The following is a 14,888-nucleotide window of genomic DNA, read 5'->3' as shown; positions in this document are numbered from 1 at the left end:
GTAGAGAACCAAGTCCCCCTGGTTCAGTTGTAGAATAGAATGCTCAGTTGAAGGGTTAGAACAAAAGATTGAGGAAACTAGTGGAGGATCTGAGAGAGCAGATGATCATTGATTAGAGGACTGTGAATGAACGAATGGAGAAGCTCATCAAGGCCTTAGACCCTTAATTTTCTTCCTGCCCAGTGATCTGTGTCTTTCTCCCCTTCCAAATTTCTTCAAATTCCTTTCTTCTTTTGACTCCTGTGTTTGATGACATTGGTACTTCAGTTGTTTAAATTGTCATATTCTATATTGTTGAAACTATAGTGCTTTTGTTATAATTACTCTACTATGGGCTATCACTCTATTCTGTGCAATGACATTCACTTGTTGTTCTTGTTATTGTTTATGATGTGTTGCCCAAGTGACATGAGTTAATGTTAATGAACTTCTTTTTGGATATGCCTCTTATGTTATTCTTTTTAATGATGCCAAAAGGGGGGAGTTACATAGGTGTCAATAGGGGGAGGAACAGAATTGAATTGATATATTGTGTTGTGCATGAAAGATAGGTCTACTTCGTAGTGCTTCGCAGGGGGAATGTTGCTGTTAATATGATGATTATAGGTCTGATCCATAGGGGAATTTGTAAGGAATCTAGTTCTCGGGGGAACATCAATTTTGGGTTTGTCATCAGCAAAAAGAAGGAAATTGATAAGTTATGCTATTTCATGTTTTGATGATTTATCAAACGTTCTCGAGGTACCAGATAGGGACCAGATGTGCTCAGTTTCCTTGGTCGTCGTACAGTCAACTCTACAGTTGCAAAAGTTGTTGCATTGTGCCGATTGGTAGCGGATGTATTACTTGAAAATAGAAAGGAAGAAACATGTTCTCAAGGGGAATATGGTTGATTCGTATGGGGAACAATGTGGAGATCTGGTTCTCAGGGGGAATATCAATCCTAAATTTGTCATCATCAAAAGGGGAAAAATTGATAAGCTATGTCTTTTTGTTTTAATTATTTGACAAACTTCAGGAGAGAACTAGATAAGGAACATGATACAATTAGTTCCCTCGTGTTCAGAATGACTAGTTGGATGTCTGGTTCAATTCTCAATGAAATCAGTAAGGGAATAGCAGCGGGAACATATAGGGATCAGTTCCCCTGGTCGACGTGCAATCAACTCTACAGGTGTAAAAGTTGTTGCACTGTACCATCTGGCAGCAGTACAACATCACAGTTGTAACTTGCTAAGGCCAAACTAAAGGACACTTTATTGCATCATCTTTGATGATATCACACACACATATTATCAACATGAGGAAAGGGATTTCATTTCTCCAAACACTTGCAAATCCAAAAATCATATTCTCTCAAGTGCTAGCCACTATCATATCAAGAACAAAGTTGATGCATAAGAGAGTGACACGTGGAGCCGAAGGCCGAGGATAGTTAAAACCAAAGACAACTATTACATTTGTCACCAAAAAGGATAACGCTCATAAAAATGCAATAAATATCTGCCACCCTGTAGCATTTAATGGAGAATATTCCATATTATTTAGCACATTGTTCGTTACAAATAATTCGTCATTTATGCTTACCGTTACACATTCTTCAATGCCCTCATAATTAACATTAAAGAAGGACATGATCCTAGGTCCTTATTTTCTAGGTGCAGCTATAAATAGTGAGCTTAGTTATTATTGTAAAGGACACGAATTTTCTAGCAAACTTACATTATAATATATTCAAAAATCTTTACAATTTTATCTCCTTACTTTTCGATTTCATTATTGTTGTACCCGGAAGCCTTGCTCCTGGATTTACTGTTTCTGCCTTTTCATCTTTATCTCAAGGCTAAGTATTGTGTATTTCTTCAATTCTTTTATTATTTCAGGATCGAATTAATTTACTTGTCTAGAAACTACGTATAAATTCAACTGTAATATTTTATGGGTAAACAGTTTGGCGCCCACCGTTGGGCCTAGACAGCCGTGTAATTAAGTTGATCCTTGCCTCTTTTACTAACGTGTTTTGGTTATTTGTCTTAGCAAAAAACCAAAAAAAGGCAGATAATGGTGTTAACAACATACAAAATCTTGAGGCCCAAAAAGACCAGCCTCATTACGAGGATTCAGTTAGTGACACCTGCAATGAGGGAAACGATGCTATGCCGGTCCACGACAGGCGGTACCTGTGACATGTTCGAGAGGTGACTCCCGATGAAGCTGAAGAGGTGCACGTTGTTGAAGCGGTAAAGGTCCTGCAACAGTAACAAGAGATCATTTTAGGCAATCTCACATGGCAGGATAAGGTTATGACAGAGTTGAAGCAGGCGTTGTCAGGGGCTTCTAATAACGCGAATGGATGAGGTCCAGTTCCTCCCGGTGCTCCCGCAAATCAAACAACGCAGAGGGTCGACAACAACACCCCGAAGGGCGAGGTTAGCTCCGATGGGGCTGGGGGGAGCAGATCTGGCCCCAACAACAAGGAAGATCCCTTCAAGAGCAAACTCTTACGGTTTATGAGGCAAGTGAATGCCCGTATAGACCAAATCCCAGGTGCACCAATGGTGCTGAAAGGACCAAGCTCAAAGAAGTATATTCAGTTGCCGTACAAACCAAGCACAACTCCAGAATCAATCTCGAAGTGGTTTAAAATGCCCGACGCACCGAAGTATGATGAAACTTCAGACCCTTAGGAGTATATTACCACCTATACAATGGCGGTGAAGGGGAACGATTTAGCTCCCCACAAGATTGAATCTGTTTTGTTGAAGAAATTCGAAGAGACTCTCACGAAGGGAGCCTTGACGTGGTATTCGCTGTTACCTGAACATTCTATAGATTTCTTTGAGATACTCACGGACTCTTTTATTAGGGCCCATGCCGAGCCAGAAAGGTGCATGCCCGAAAGGCCAACATATTCAGAATAGCATAAGAGAGTCTAAGTTGCTGCAAGAATTCGTCATCCGGTTCCAATAAGAGAGGTGTTGTTGCCGGCTATTCCGGATGAATGGGCGGCTGAAGCATTTACCAAAGGTCTGAATTCAAGAAGTTCTGACGCTTCCCGAAAATTGAAGGAAAGTTTGCTTGAGTTCCAAGCGACGACTTGGGCGGATGTCCACAACACGTACGAGTCTAAGCTAAGGATTGAAGATGATCATATTGGCTTCCCGTCAACAAAAGGACGGGAAAAGAATAAAGAAAAATCAAAAGGCGATTTTGACACAGATAGACGGTCTTCAAGGGGACAATTTTTGCTCTACGAATAGGCTGAAGGACGCGGTAGAGGTTTCTGATTGGCAGACAGGTTTGTTACCAAAAGAAGAATTTATCGCGGTCGGAACAACAGATCATTGCAGGACAAAGAAACGTCAGGTACATAAGATCCTTCCTACCCCAGGATGTCAGAATACAACTTCAACGTCAGTGTAGTAGAGTTGGTATCGGCTATGAGGAACATTAAAGAAGCACGGTTCCCGAAGCCGATGAGGTTCGATCCCAGCCAGAGGGATCCCAATTTGTCATGCGAATACCACGGGATGAATGGCCACCAGACCAGGAACTGTCGACATCTATGTGAAGAGGTGGCATCAGTACTAATAAATGGTCATCTCAGAGAATTCGTAAGTGACCGGGCCAAGAACAACTATGGTTGCAACCGCGATAACAAAGAGCCCTCGAAAGCAAGAGAAGATCCCTCGTGGAAGACAATCAACACGATCTTCAGGGGGAACGAGATCAACAGGGTCACCTTCTCAGCAGCAAAAAAGACGAAGGTATCAATAACCCATAGTAAGAGACACTGGGAAGCCACTTAAGGAGACATCACTTTCACGGAGGAGGACGTAGAATGGTTGTTGCTACCGTACAACGACGATTTGGTAATTTCTTTAAATTAACTAGAGTTTAAAATCAAAGCGTGTTATGGTGGATCCAGGAAGTTCAGCCAATATCATACAATTGAGGGTAATGGAGCAAGCCAAACTCACCAGAAGCATCATTCCACCCAAAAATGCTTCGCTAGATTCAACCTCACAAGCGTGACAACCCAAGGAGAGATCCTGCTGCCCACGAACGTCGAAGGGGTGATGAAGACGACTCTTTTCGAAGTTGTGGACGGTGATATGGGTTATAGCATTATTCTGGGAAGACTATGGTTGCACGAGATGAGAGTCGTACCATCCACATATCATCAGTTGCTAAAATTCCCAACACCCGAAGGAATCAAATAGATAAAAGGCAACCAACCGGCGGCAAGGGAGATGAATGTGATTTCGGTCTCCAGTAGCAAAGGAAATGATTATGCGGCATAGCAATTACAGGAATCGGTGCCTGCTCCCGAATCGAGTGAAGTTAGCTAGGAGGGAGAAGCGTCAGAATCTTATCTTTACTTGTACCAGATGAGACGGATGCAACAAAATCCACAGCGGAAGAGCTTGAGCAAGTTGCATTGTTTGAAAAGTTCTTGGAGAGGAAATTCCACTTGGGGAAAGGACTGCACCCCGAGCTCTGGTCTGGCTTTATTGAATTTCTTAAATATAATGTTGATTGTGTTGCGTGGTCGCATGCAGATATAACAGGTATCCCAACGAAAGTGGTAGTACACAAGCTAAGCTTGGATCCCAACAAAAAATGCCCTATTACAGAGGCCAAGAATAAATTCATCAAAAAAAAGGTAACTTACCTACTTGATATCGGTTCGATCCAAGATGTAAAGTGTCCAGACTGGCTAGCTAATATAGTAGTAGTTCCTAAGAAGAACAATAAATTTTGCATGTGAGTAGATTATAAGGACTTGAATGAGGTGTACCCAAAAGACTCGTTCCCACTGTCAAACATCGATCAAATGATTGATGCAACAGACAAACATGGGTTAATGAATTTCCTCGATGCTTATTCTGGGTATAACCAAATTAAGATGAACCCGGAGGATCAGGAAAAGACTTCGTTCATAACAAATTTTGGCACATACTGATTAGATCAAAGCCATCAAGGACATCCCGAACCAGCTATCAAGCGTGAAAGAAGTTCTAAGGCTCATAGGGAGATTGTCCACTTTGAGCAGGTTCATTTCCCGGTCATCAGAGAAATGCCACCATTTCTTCTCACTGCTCAAAAAGAAAAGCAAATTCGAATGGGCCCCGAAATGCCAGCAAGCTTTGAGAAATTTGAAAAGGTACTTGTCAAGCCCTCCGTTACTATCGAAACCAAAGGAAGGTGAAACACTATTAGTTTACCTAGCAGTCTCAGAGGTAGAGGTAAGCACCATTTTAGTCCGTGAGGATGAAGGTATGCAATCTCCCATTTATTGCGTTAGTAGAATTTTAATGGGAGAAGAAACTCACTACCCGCATTTGGAGAAGCTGGCCTTAGCTCTCGTAATTGTCACTCGAAAGCTGAGGCCTTATTTCCAACGTCACCCAATAGCTGTGGTGACACCTTTCCCCTGCAGAATATCTTTCACAAACCTGAACTCTCGGGTAGATTGGCTAAATGGTCCATCGAAATGAGAGAATTCTACATAGAGTATAAACTGAGGACTGCGATTAAGTCACAAGTTTTGGCCAACTTTGTGTCTGATTTCAATTTGGGATTGCTGCCTCTACCAACCAATAAAGCAGTAATGGTGTCAGAATCGACATCGGGAGTTTGGAACTTATTTACGGACGGAGCTTCCAACGTAAAGGGGTCCGAGCTTGGTGTAGTATTAACCACGCCTTCGGGAAAACCCCTAAGGCAGGCCATAAGAATGATCCTTTTAACTAACAATAAAGAAGAGTATGAAGCTTTGATTGTAGGACTCGAACTGGACCGAAGACTAGATTCCAAGGACATAGAAATCAAATGCGACTCCCAGCTGGTGGTAAATTAGGTCTAAGGGATCTTCAAAACCAAAGAGGAGCACATGCAACAATACGTAGTGAAGGTCTAGGCTCTGCTAGCTCTATTTTGGGAGTGGTTGATTAATCACATCCGAGAGAAGAAAATGCAGAAGAAGATGCATTAGCTAACCTTGGTTCATCAACAAACATTAAGGGATCAGATTCCGAAACGGTAGTACAGCTCATGCACTCGGTTCTGGATGCAGATAGCTACTACAAGGTAAGTACGACTAATCTGTTCTAGGACTGGAGGAATGAGATCATCGATTATCTCGAGCATGGGAGGTTGCCCAAAGACTCCAAAGCATCCCGGGCGCTACGCGCCAAAGCAGCATGATATAGCTTCAAAAGAGGCCGACTGTACATGAAATCTTTCCAAGGTCCGCTGGCGCGATGCTTGGGAGTGTTCGAAGCTAATTATGTTATGCGAGAAGTCCACGAAGGGTTATATGGAAATCATTCGGGCGCATATTCCTTAGTCTAAAACTAGTAAGGGCAGGAAATTATTGGCCCCGAATGAAACAAGACGCCAAAGCTTTTGTACAAAAATGCGATAAGTGCCAACACTATGCACCACTGGTACATCAACCAGCAGAACCATTACATTCAGTTCTACATTCGTGGCTATTCATGAAGTGGGGAATGGATATTGTCAAACTACTACCGCCGGCCCTTGGTAAAGTAAGATTTCTTTTAATTTTAACAGACTATTTATCTAAATAGGTTGAAGCATGTCCTTATCAGAAGATCGGCGAATGTAAAATGGTGTATTTCTTATGTGAGAACATAATTTGTAGATTTGGAATACCAAAGAGATAGTCTACGATAACGGGCCACAATTTATAGGCGCAAAGATCACAAATTTCCTTGAAGATTTGAAAATTAAGAGAATCACATCTTCACCCTATCATCCGAGTCCAAATGGTCAAGCGGAATCAATGAACAAAGTGATTATACAAAATCTCAAGAAGAGGTTGGAAGCGACTAAAGGTAAATGGCCTGAGGAAGTGCTTGGAGTGCTATGGGCATACCGAACAATGGACAAATCGAGCACAGGAGAATCTCCTTTTTCCCTTGTGTCAAAGTAGAAGCCTTAATCCCGATAGAAGTAGGAGAGCCTACCTTGAGATATTTCCAAGCAAGTGAAGAGACGAACAACGTAGCGATTTTAGTCAACTTGGAGCTACTCAAAGAGCGCAAGGACTTGGAACATATAAGAATGGCAACCCAGAAGCAGAGAATGGAAAGATATTATAATCGAAGAGCCAACCTCCGTTATTTCAAAGTGGGAGACTTATAACTAAGGAAAGTAACTCAAAACACCCTAGAACTCAACACAGGGAAGCTAGGTCCAACCTGGGAAGGCCCCTACCGCGTTTCAACTATCACTGGGAAAGGTTCATACGAGTTGGAGAATCAGGATGGAGAAAAGTTGCCAAGCAACTGGAATGTGATACACCTCAAGAGATATTATTGCTGACAAACATCACCTGTACTGAAAGTATGTGCTCCCCTCTTTTTCCCTTCGTCCAGTTTTTGTCCCAATTGAGTTTTTCTGGCAAGATTTTTAATGAGGTAGCGATGGAAAGCATACTACGAAGTAGGTTTCAACAGCAACAATAAGACATTTGATAGCAAGGACTACAAGCAAAGAACCACTCCGGAGCGATTAGGTAATCTTTGGCTCGATAGCAAAATTTCCACCGGGAAATTGAGTTTTCTCTCAAGCAAAAGATACCCGACTGTTCAGAAGTGCAAGCCACTAGAGGATTGTTAGATTGTCTTTTGCTCATTAGCATAAATTCCTAAGGGAAAGCGAAGTTTGGTACCGAGCTGAAGATTGTCTAGGAATTCATTAGTGGAGTCCTCAAAGGTGCAAAGCTTATAGTGTTCCAATTCGCATTCTTCGCATTCGAACACTATGGGAGAATGATGTAAGGATACGGCAACAATGACTGTCATGTCGACCGGAATATGAAAACTGGAAATATAGTTGTATCATCGGTATCGGGGACCGCGCGGCCAGCCCCGCAAGAACAAGTTGTACAAGTTAGCCACAAGAATGGCAATTTCTTTTTAGCATAACGAATGCTTATGTACTTTTTAAAAAAGAAAGGAATAAAGTAAAGTCCTTTTATTTTCCATCTTGTTTCTTGTCTGAACGATGAATTGATTTTGTCAATTGAAAGTTAAACAAGTACTTCAAATGCTAGTACCATAATGAACAGGAGACGTCTTCTTCAAGAGAACCGCAAACATAAGAGGGCCCTCTCTTATAAAAACCCTCACGATAAAGGGTTGATTTAGGAAAAACCTGTGTATCTCCAAATGATTTTGGGGAAAAATACACTCAAGGCCTTGCATAATTAGACACAAATAGTAAAACTTGCGAAAAACACTTACGAATACAAAGATTAGAACTTGCATAAATGTTCAAATGAAAGAACACAAAAAGACTCATGCAATACTTAAGCAAAAGATATTTTTATTCATAATAAATATGCCAAAATGGCATAGATACAAAAGTTGCAAAGAAAAAGGAAAAGCTAAACTGCTGCATCTCCGAAACCCGGAGGAAGAGAAGTGTCTGCGCCCCTTGGAGAAGTGGGTAGATCCGCCGATGGCTCAACATTTTGGCCCTCATAATTTTATCCTTCAACATATTCGCCCTCCGATTCCTCCTTAGTTCCCTAGGTTTCGGAACCGAAATCAGATGAATCGAAAGCATCAGGCCTTGTCGAGAGACCCCTTTTTAGCAGTTGACCCTCATGATGTACATAACATAAGTTTTCTCAACAATGAGGGAAGTTTCTTGGTGCTTGAGTTCTTCTTTAAGTTGGCTAACCTTGGCAGAAAGGTTTTCCCGAGCAGATCTAATGAACTTGAGGCTAACATCGAGTTTGCGGATAGTAGAGCTGAAAATTTTGTTATGCTTAATGGTCTTCTTATACTTCTCCTCCAATTGAGCATATTTCACCCTCGTAGCAGCAAGCTCTTCAGTTTTAGAGTTCAAGGCTGCCTCTAGGTTGGTCAATCTCTCAGCGGAGGCAGGCTCGCAGTCTAATGCAGCAAGAACGACACTATGAACTTCAGCCCATTTGGACTTGGCCTTACAAATTGAACACTCAACGGGCCAATCTCTTGGCTAAGGGTTTCCACTTCTTGATCGCTTTACTGCAAACAAGTCTCCAACACAATGGCCTCAGTAGCTTTGGCTTCTAATTCTAAAAGGCGAGCAGCAGTGTGATCCCGCTCAGCCAAAAGTTGATCTGGTTCGAAGGTTAGTTCTTCTTTTTCCCGAATCAACCTCTGGAGGCCCTCGGAAGCAAGGAAATTGGCCTGCAAAACAAGAAAGGCAAACTCAGGATATCCATTCAATCAAAGACAGGAGAAATGAAAAAAGAAGTGAAGAATGTACCGCAACAGTGTTGTGCATGGCATTGTTCAACAAGCACTCTCCCGAGAGAGCTTGCATTTTTCCCAATCTTTTTTTGAAGCCAAAGGCTTCAGATAGTTAGCAAGTTCCACCGACCAGGATAGCAAATTGCATCCGGTGGAGACCGAGAGAGTAACACTCATCCTCCTTTGCAGATCTTTTGAGGGGGCAACATAATTTTGCCCCAAATTCTCATGGACTGGGGACTAGGGAAGAGGAACATCTTCTTCTCGGGCAGATGCGGCCGGTGGAGATGATGTAGCAGTTACTGGTGGAAGAGTTGGTGAAGTTGGAGATGAAGTTGATGGTGTTGAAGGGTGAGAAACAGCTGCGACAAAGGCAGTGTTGGTTGTTGGTTGCTCGTCAACCAAAGACGGAAGAGACCCGGCACTCAGCCCCAAAATATCGGGCGTAGCAACTGGGATCTGGAAGGGGAAGTTGGCATTTCCACCATTTCATACTCCCCCTAAATTGTCGAGACATCATCCTCAGTTGATGTAACTAGCTCAATAGATTGAGAGGTATGTTGAGTTGAGGAAGGTCGTCGTATTATATGTAGAGAAGCTCCCTCCTCGCTAGCTTCTCCATCATCGTCAATCATCACAGTATCTATGGCCGGCCTGGGCAGAGGGCTCATTACCACGACTTTCGAAGATGACTCGGGGGCAGCATTCTTCACCCTCTTATGCGTTCCCTCGACCACGAAGGAATGCCTTCTTTTTGGTTGCTTGTTCTCCAGCGGGGGACTCCGAGAAGAAGCACTTGAACCATAAGTAGTCTCAGAGATGCCTATTTGTGAAAAAGCTTTCTGCAACAGCCTCACCGCATCAGTAGGATCAGCCAAAACATCCTCCCTATGGATGAAAACTGAGCCCTGGGTTAGATCTATATTCGACGCGAGAGAAAAATCAAATAACTTTCTCATAAGAAAAGGTAAGGACATGATGAGTTAAACGTACCATGATTTTTGGCCTTCCACCCATATTTCAGGTACAACTCTTTTCACGAGAAGGTTTTGGGCATAGTAACGTCCAAAATTTTCTAAACCCACTGGTCTAAGCCTTCAACCCTAGGGGGAACCCACCGAGTCGCTGAGGCAGGTAAAGGAAGAAAAGTTAATAATGATGAGGAAGGATCTTTAGAAAGAGTAGAAACAAACTGTATATTTACGAGTGTGGTTCCACAGTTCCGTGAAGGAAGAAGCTGAGGCAGGGATGATTTCACTGTTTCCAACCAAAACAAACCGTTCCATCCACCCACAATCTTTATCATCATTCATGTTGTATAACAGTGCATGGTAGCCTCGTTTGCTGAAGTTAATCATCCCCTCACAGAAGATCTTGGGGGAATAGAGGTTCATCATGTGAGCTAGGGATAGCTCCTCCCCCGTTTCCTAGAATAGGCGCCGAAGGGAAGCAATCGTCCTCCACACGGAGGGACTCACCTGTGCCAAACACACTTGGTAGCGGAGGCAAAACTCCTCAATAACGGAGTCAAGATCTCCACTCAGAGAAAATATCCCCAAAGTGAAGGGATACGTATATAAGTACGTAAAACCCTTCTTGGGTAAGGTTACCTGCTTCGCCGGATCAGGAGTGATCAACGACAATCTTCCTTCATGGTAAGAATGTTGGAAGGACGTATAGAATAAGGATATCTGCTAACGGCCCATGTACGAGGGCTAACAGAAGGAAAATTCTCTTCTAAGTCTTTTGTTGTGACAAGACTTCTAGGGATGATGGTGCTCACTGTTGGAGGAGCAGCGTCATTGGCTTTGTTTTTGTTCTTTGAGGAACTGGTATTTTTTGAAGAAGAAGCCATTGTATGTTATGGAAGAAGGAAAAACTTTTCTCGTTTGAAGAGAGTTAAAGAAAGGTTGAAAAACAGAGTACAAGTTGAATGAAGAGAGTTTTGAGAGAATTTAGAGAATTATAGAGTATGAATGAAGGAGGTTGATGCGTATAAGTAAAGGTTTAGGCGGCTAAATTCGTGGCCATGATTACCTCGATAACTAATAAAAGTTATGTTCAATCGTGAGATGACGCGTGTTCGGGGCATTAAATGCGGAGAGACATGCGTCTAATAAAACATCAGAAGCTTTTCAGAGGGGATCAGAGAAATTCCCGCCAAAAAAGAATGTTTTTACCAACTTCCTGGTGACACAAAGTTATGTCACCGGAAAGCAGGGGGACTATCTGTATAGGGTAAAATATCCTATGCTAGGTGGTTACATAAGAGAGTGACATGTGGAGCCGAATGCAGAGGTTAGTTAAAACCAAAAACAACTATTACATTTGTCAATGGCCTTCATAATTAATATTAAAGAAGGACATGATCCTAGGACCTTGTTACCTAGGTGTAGCTATAAATAGTAAGCTATGTTATTACTGTAAAGGACACGAATTTTCTGGCAAACTTACACTATAATCTATTCAAAGCTCTGTATAATTTTGTCTCCTAACTTTTCAATTTTATTATTGTTGTGTCCGGAAGCCTTACTCCCGGATTTACTGTTTCTATCATTTCATCTTCATCTCAAGGCTAAGTATTGTGTATTTCTTCAATTCTTTTATTATTTCATGATCAAATTAATCCACTTGTCTAGAAACCACGTATAAATTCAATCGTACCATTTTACGGGTAAATAATTAGTCAAGTTTTGTTTCTTTGTAATAGAATTATTGCAAAGAGCTTACAATAGAGTTATTGTGTTACGCCCCGCAATATTACATCGATATTACATCCCGCAGTATTATATAACGATGATGTTATGCCTTGCAGTATTACATTACTGTGATGTCACGCTTCGCAATATTAAGTTACGACGATGTTGTATCCTGTAGTATCGTGCGTTGAATTTGTCGTAAGGTAATTGACATTAGTCCAAGGAAAGAGATTATTTGGAGATTTTAAGGATTATGCTATTTTAAATAAATGATGAGGAAATATGTGAAGGTGAGAGGGGAAGCAAGTCAAAGAAAATAAATTTTTCGTCGAAGTTTGGCATATAGGGATAAAATACGGACCGAGCATTAATACTCGATATTTATGGAATAATATCATACAAGGTACTACATGACCATGCTAGTATGGTGTACAAGGTATGTTAAAAGAGAGTAGTATTTTAAGTAAGTTGAGATAATTCTTAATTATGTGGGTAATTGGTTAATTACCGGGCAGCGGGACATTACCTAATTAATTGGGGATATATTGGATAAGTATTAAAAAAACATGAGGTGGCAGCCCCCCATGCAATTGTAGTGACTCATACGATAAATTAAAAGGTGGAAATTAGTTAAGATAACATTCATTATTTATGGGGATGATTTGTTCATTCCTGAAGAAATTATCAAGGTCAACCTTTGTCTTGATCTTCACCAACCTGTTGAAATTTCCCAAAACAATACATGATCCCATACACTCCTCCTTCCAAATAACTCAACTTCCCATTGTGTGTAACACCCAAATCAATATCCCTATAATTAAAAAAGTGCTGCTCTTGGGTATTTTGACACAAAAGGAGTCATATAGTTGTATAGTACTCTTGTCAAGTTGAGATAATGGTTTGCAGCCTCAACTTCACCTCCATTCCAATTCGTTGAATATTGAATCTTGGCTATATTTCTAGCTCTATGTGGAAATGTCTTAGCAGAAGGTTAGCGAAGTGTATCAAATCAGAAGCCTATGCTGATATAGTGAAATACTATATTGGAGCCATGCCCATTTTCAAGGTTTGTGCATAGGGGTCCTTGTTCCCTATTTCGATCTCACCGTTACATGTTTCGTCATAATTAACGTGTGTTAAACGGATTGTCAAGAGAATTGACTCAGGTATGTTAAGGCTAAGCTCTTCCTTCATTTTGCATGATCTCGTCATTTCAAAAATTTGGTACGAGGCATAAAGAAAAATTCATATCCCGGAATTTACGTATATTTTGCTAGTCTCGCAAATTGCGTATATTTTCCTAGTATTGTAAGTTATAATATTCTCCTTATCGGGACTTCATATTCAGTTGAATATTTCCTTCTTCCAATCAAGAGAGAAGAGAAGTTACATATATATAGTATTAAAAGTATTTTCATTACCATCGAGCTATAATCGATGGGCAGGCCCCTATTGGGTAACCTCTGATCAGATGGTAAGTTATATACCGATCCTACTGTGGCCGAGGGCTTATGAGCGAGCCCAGTTGGTCGAGATACAGAGCCTAGTATGGCTGAGCGCGTATGAGCGAGCCTACTACGGCAGAGCAGTTGTATATATACCGAGCCTACTATGGCCGAGCGCGTATGAGCGAGCCCAGCATGGTCGAGATACAGAGCCTAGTATGGACGAGCGCTTATGAGCAAGCCTACTATGGCAGAGCAGATATATATATGTATACCGAACCTTATAGGGTTGAACAACTATTTTACTTACTATATTGAGAGAATTGAGTCAGTATCAGCAGGTAATCATATCTTCAGATTATCTTTGACTTCCAGCTACTTGCAGTTATTATATTATTAGTTTAGTTTCAACTTTTAGTATATTGCCTTACATACTCGGTACATTTTTTCATACTGACGTCCCTTTTCTAGGGGCACTGCATTTCATGCGTGCAGGTTAGACAGACGGACGAGTAGGCCTCTTCAATAAGTGTTGCCCGAGTTCAGATTGATCGGTAAGCTCCATGCCTTTCGGAGTTTCCGAGTCTAGAGACTTATTTATATCTTGTATATATACGTATATATGTCATGAGTAGGTCGGAGGGCCGTTCCGATCACAGTATATCCATTAGTAGAGGCTTGTAGACATATCTTGTCAGTTAGTGCAGTATATTGGGCTTTCAAGCCTTGCATGTATATTTGGTTGGTTTGTCAGCTGTAATAAATATGACGGCCTTGTCGGCAAGTTTTATATTGACATTTAGTCAGCATTCGCAGTTGTCTTACAATATGGCCCATGGCCAAAGTATGACATCATATGTTCAGAGTCCCTTAGTTGCAAGTTGGTACGCAAGGATAGGTGAGGCACTAGGTGCTGGTCTCGCCCCCTCCCCCCAGTTTGGGGCGTGACAAAAGTGGTATCAGAGCAGTTCTGTCCTAGGGAGTCTACAAGCCGTGCCTAGTAGAGTCTTGTTTATGGGTGTGTCGTGCACCACATTTATAAGCAAGAGGCTACATGGCATTAGGATTGTTACTCTTTCTTCTTACTCTAGATCGTGTGGTAGAGCTCACTTATAAGAATCCGAATTCCGAAATTCTATTTTATTCGAAATAAGACGATGCGTACATCCGGAAAGAAGGTTGGAAAGAGAGATAGTTGTGGAAGAGCGGAGTCAGAGGAGTTGGATTTTTGTATGATGCCTAGATAAGCAAATATGAGGTCTTTGGCAAATCATGGGTGTACTGAAAGGCGTAAGCTTCCTGATAAGAAGTCTTAAGGCAAGAATGCTTATCCATCTTTATGGTGAAGGACAATGAGAGACTAAGAAGATAAGTACAAGTTTCAGCAAGTAAAAGGAGCAAGGTGAAAAAGGGTACGAGGTACCCAAGTAATAAAAGTTAACAACATTTATAATTGAGGCAGAGGAACA

This window comes from Nicotiana sylvestris, chromosome 6, assembly GCF_000393655.2.
Source record: "Nicotiana sylvestris chromosome 6, ASM39365v2, whole genome shotgun sequence".
NCBI lineage: Eukaryota > Viridiplantae > Streptophyta > Magnoliopsida > Solanales > Solanaceae > Nicotiana > Nicotiana sylvestris.
This window is presented reverse-complemented; position numbering follows the sequence as displayed.